The following is a 5,820-nucleotide window of genomic DNA, read 5'->3' as shown; positions in this document are numbered from 1 at the left end:
TTGAAGGGGGGAGGAGAGGGGGGGGGCTCATCAGAATGTGGTAGCCAATGAATGGAAACGTATCGGGAGGGAGGGGGGCGGGGCTCAAAGACAGCACGAAGTGCTCAACACATGACGGCACGGAGTGCTCAACACATGATACACATGATAGACAAAAGAACGAAAATGCCCATGTTTATACCAATGCTGGCTGAACAGTGAAGAGAGTACTGTTAAAAATAACTGGGGATGTTAACACTCGGTAAAGTAAAGTAAAATAGTGCCTGTCAGATAAGATGGTCCAAAAAAGTGTAATTAAGTCTTTTTTGCGTGGTTGATAACATCTTTCCAATGATTACTAAGTTTGTACCCATCATCACGGTTGAAATTATGTCTGTGTTTGTATATTTGTATGGCTTCGTGTACAAACCTTTGATGGTATTAACACCTATATGCTAAAAGCAACCCCTAATTCATTGCTTAGGGCATCTATGCAGCCATTTAGAGGCATATGAGACATCTGCTGTCACATCTACATAAAAGTGTGCACTGTCGTAAGGTTAATTTGATAGGTTAGGATATATTGTGCTTTTCCCATACATGTAATCCCTATATGGTGCTGACTGCCACAGAAGCTGTATGAATTGGAACGTGCTGTTGTACAGTTCTTGGTTAAAGATGCCACTCGCCAGACTTGCCTCATTGGGCCATGCAATCCTGAAATAGCAAACTTGCATGTGTTTTTAACATCCCTTTAACCTCGCATTGGGTGATAGTCCTTTACGGTAAGCTGTATTTGTCCATATGGTGTGATTGGTAAAATGAGAATTAACGTTGTAGATAATTGTAAATGGGTTTTTTATGCAGTATTCCCTTTTGAATGATGATTGTTAGCTTTATGACGTTTGCCTTAATGACTGTAAAAAAATATATAAAAAAGATTAATTGTGATAGTTCTTTCGATCTCGTGAGAGGTGTATGAAAGAGTACAACTTTGTATGCAGGAAACTGGGAACAAATCAATCTATCCAGGGTGTCCTCCCGAAGTACATTGCACTTGGTGCACTCGCTACAGGAGGAAGAATGCTTCTTCCCCCCCCCCTTAGATATACAACTTTTGAATGACTTTTTTCAACCGTGGATTTTTACAGTGTTTTATGCAACCTTGTATATAGTGTACAATAAAGCTTGATGCTGAACACCTTTGAAGTAATGTTTGTTTTGTGCTCGGCGTAAAAGTGTATTGCATCCTACATGTTTGGCGTGAGTGCTACCATACCTACTATAATCACCCAGAAATGTCAACGCTCGTGACATCACCACATCGACCATCCCCCCCCTCATTAATATTCATGAGCAAGTGACGTCCTCCAAATGGACACCCCCCCCTCACTAATAATCATGAGCAAGTGGCGTCACTCCATTGAACAGCCCCCCTCATTAATATTCATGACCAGGTGACGTCCTCCAAATGGACACCCCCCCCATTCATAATTAGTGGGTGACGTCACTCCACATGGGGGGGCGAGGCGCCTCCTCCCCCCTCCTCGGCGTCAACTCACAACCCTCACTACAAAGGCAGAACCCTCACGTCACGTGATCTCCGTAACGCAGTTGAGACATCGAAGTAAAAAGGACGTCATGATGAACAAAGGATTATAACCTTAAAATGAAATAAGTCTGTCACCGCGCCCTTACAAATTGCACACGCATTATTGCAATGAATATCACGTCGCGGTTTGCTTTTCGCTTCAGATTTACTGCAATACACAAGGCCTTGGACGGGCAAAAGGCTAGATATTTATAACAATACTTCCAAGGGCAAACGCGTTTTGGATCGCCTGACATAACACCGTGTAATAAACATTTTTTATTTTCGTTCCTGGGTAGTAAGTGTTATTTCATAATTGCTTATGCCTCAAAGGTACAGAAAACGGCTATTATTCTCCACTAACTTTGCTTTTGTGACCAGGACAGTGGTATTTTTAAATGTACCTATTTTCAATGAGAAAATGTGTGCATTTGTGTCTTTCGTTCACATAAAGTCCTCCTGGTCACAAAAGCAAAGTTTGTAGGGAATAATAGGCATTTTCTATACTTTTTAGGCATAAGCAATTAAAAAATAACTCTTCGTACCCAGGAACAAAAATTGTGTTACAGAGTGTAACCCATGCGGATACGTAATTGTTTGTTAACAAATAACATTGCATGTCATTACCCTGACACTCCTGTTATCCGTAGCGATGTGTGGATGCTATCGGCAAATTTTATTATCCGTGAAAATTACTTGTTATCCACACTGATGGTTGTTGGGTAATGGGATGATGAATTGTCTATGCTTTTGGGTCACACTTAGTTGTGTAATACCACTGACAATAGGTTGAGTTTGGTGGCTCATCTGCAGATAACAGATTGCCAACACTTTTTTCTCACTACCAATTTGCATATCTTATCCATGTTTGAGCATAGATAATGAGATGATTCATCACAACCTTTGGATGACTTTCGATAAGGTGCATGAAAGTAACCCTCGGCCCTGTCAGGTTGGTGAAGGTGGGAAGCAGTCTTACCACTTATTTTCTGTGCTTCCCACAACGAATTCGATAGCCTATAACGCCTGAAAGTCAAAACTGCCGACGCGTTCGTAGTGAAGTCCGCTAACCTCTGCGCCGATTCTCCACGCAATTATACCCGCCAGCAAATACACTTTATGTAATTTGTTATATGATAACGTGAAAGCCTTATTTCATTTTGTGAAAATGTATCCCTTTCCATTGACATGAGAACTGTTTTTAATTAGATTTCGCACGGAATTTAATTAGATTTAACAGCAGCATTGAATTGGCAAAATCATTGCGCACACCCACCCTGAAAGGTGTGAAAGGTTGGGGGCAGTAAAATTGTAAAACATTACGCAATGGTTGTTGCTCTGCACGGATAAGATTCTGTTTTGTTTTGTCATTCTGACCTTGCCATTTTCTGGTAAAATTATTATTTTCCCATTGGAGTGAAACTGGAAAAATGCTGCTCAACCTTGTGCAAAAAAAAATCTACGTTTTATTTTTATTTTTGTATGGAGGTGGAACCAATGTGCAGGTGGTTAACGCATTGCGATATAAACCTGGCAACCTGAGTTTGATTCCTGGCCACGGCTAAACATAAGTAGTGAGTGATATTTCAACCAGTGCTGGGCCGAACCACCCCCCACCCCCTTACCAATACGAACCGACCAGCATGGTGAGGTATGGTCAAACAACCCAAATTATACATATGGTGTGGGAAAGCCAGTAGATTGACAGAGGGGCTGTAAATCATAATTACGTGTTGTACAATATAATGGATTCACCTTACCCTGCAGTCATTGGAGGAGGTTACATTCAACAAAGTAAAAACAAAAACTACCCTATTTCTTCTTGCACCAGAGATCCGACAGGAATCATGACAAGTCCTATTTTCCCTCCTAATATAACAAGTGTTAATCGGATGCGTCTGCCTTTTATAGCACATTCGAAAAGATCTGTGATGTCATTGTTCAGGTGATGGTGCCCATCATGTGACCCGTCACAGTGTAAAAGCAGGCTAATATTGTCTGCAAGCATCAGAACGTCAGAGCATGTGACTCAACATTGCATGCGGTTACAATCACTGGGCATCTGTCAGACCGAGTATGATGTAACAGAAGCGTAATCGAGGCCAGAAAGAGTTCGCAGAAGTCACCCAAATGTCAATTACACTACAGTGGCATGTGTCCAGGTGGCGTAGGGGTCAAAGCCCTGACCCTGCACTGCTGAGATCTTGGGTTTGAAGTTTCTGCCCGTGATTACACTGGATTTCCGAGTGTAGCTCGTTGAAATCAGCCTGGTCACCAGTGACTGCACACACAAAACATCCATCGCATTACATTAGAGTTTGCACTTAATTTGGCAAAATGTCAACCTTGTGAATGAATAAATGTCGCTTTCATTGTCACGTGACGAACGTTAGTCCCTCGAGCACGGCGGGTTGGGGAAGTTGCTGCCCCCGAGTGCGGATCAGAGATCACTTGAGATTTCAGAAGCAGTTCTGTGATGTCTAGTTTTCTGCAAGCCATTCTTGAACGTGCACCGGTGAAGGAGGACTGCTGTGGGAGTGTTTCAAATGGAGTCCTCGTCTTGCGATGTTGATAGTGTGCCATTGGGAGAAAGGCAATTACTGTACATACGTAGATTCCAGATTTTGCTTTGGACTTCATGAACAAATAAACTGTAGAAACAGTTGTCTGATTACATTAGCTCATTGTGAATTTCATCGTAAATGTTACTTGCAACAACACTCACATTTTAAATGCACTCAGCTTGATAATACATTCACAATTTGTTCTATTTTAAAAGTTGTCATCTGATTGGGGATGAATGTTTTTTTTACCAGTTACGCTCTGTTACATACACCTGCGATAGTGTCCATGTATCGATTCATATATCGTAATCGATTCTCATGTTCATGATACGCGAAAGAGAATTACCCGTGTAAAGGTCGATTATTTTCCATGTATTTGTTGAAATTCATTTTTATTGATCCTTGCAGCCACATTTACCACGTCAGAAAAATAATCGATTCTTGAATCATGGCACTGAATCGTGACAAGTAATTTAATTTCAAGGGGAGAGCACCTTTACAATAATGTGCAATATGATGTTGCAATACAATGCAATGTATTCACTGCTGTCCGCTGCACGAATGAGCATGCTGCTGTTAGTTGTGTAGTTGTCTACCTTTTTGGACGTTTTACAACAAAGTCATGTTGTGTTCCCCGATGAGGGAGTCTAAACACTGAGGTTTGCTTTGTTTTGAGTAACTGCTGGCTCCCTTGACACCAGTGGGTCGGTTGATGTCAATGTGAAGCTAACGGAATGACCTAACCCTCAAATAATGGTTCATCTATGGTATATAATCTCATATTGTGCTGTTTTGGACCATTACACGTTCTGTAGTAAATAAAATAAAAAATATTCTGAACTGAATGCCCATTCAACTCTCCACATGGAATTATTCTATTTTTCAAGCCACCAGGATTTTATGAGCTTTTGGTCCAGAGTTTACCTGCTTAGCTTTATGGGATTGTTTGACCATACTTCACCACGCTAGTCATTGTAGGTAGGCGATTGGGGGGGGGCGATTCAGTTATCACTCGCCACCGACATTAACTGAGGTCAGGTCTCGAACGTAAGTCACCAGAGTTACAGAGTTCAGAACGCAGCGCACTAACCACTGTGCCACCACTCTACCCATGCACGGTGCTGTATAATAGGTTTTACGTGGATCAGGGGGGGGGGGGGCTTGAGTTTAATCGCTGGGTTCATTGCGTCAACAACTGGCAAACTAGTGTCTTACCGAGGCCCCATCAAATCCTACATTGCACCGACAATGCCCCCTTGCCCCCTCTAATCAGATTGTCTCCTGCGCATTGCATGAGCTATGCACGTGCTCCTATGGATTTGCAAAAGATAGGACGCAGGATACACGAAATATTGATGCTACTGTCTCCCTTGAATTAATTTGTTAGTATTATTGTACCCTGCTTTGATAGGGTAGTGATAAAAAGTACGCGTGGCTATTATTGTGCGTGCTCGTATTGACTGAATTGTGTTTGATGTTTTTTTGTAAATAACCGTAAGAAATTGCATGACAGTATATGTGGCATTTGAAGTACTGAACCTAATCTCCCTGATATTTTTTGTAGATTGTTTTGTTTGTCAATGAAGAAAGAAATTGTAGAAACCATTGATATCAGCAAATGAGATGGAACATATTGATTTTACACTCACTGCCGGTCACGGGGTGGTGGGGAGGGGGGTTGGCGCG

Source organism: Lampetra fluviatilis, chromosome 5 (assembly GCF_964198595.1).
Source record: "Lampetra fluviatilis chromosome 5, kcLamFluv1.1, whole genome shotgun sequence".
NCBI classification, from domain to species: Eukaryota; Metazoa; Chordata; class Hyperoartia; order Petromyzontiformes; family Petromyzontidae; genus Lampetra; species Lampetra fluviatilis.
This window is presented reverse-complemented; position numbering follows the sequence as displayed.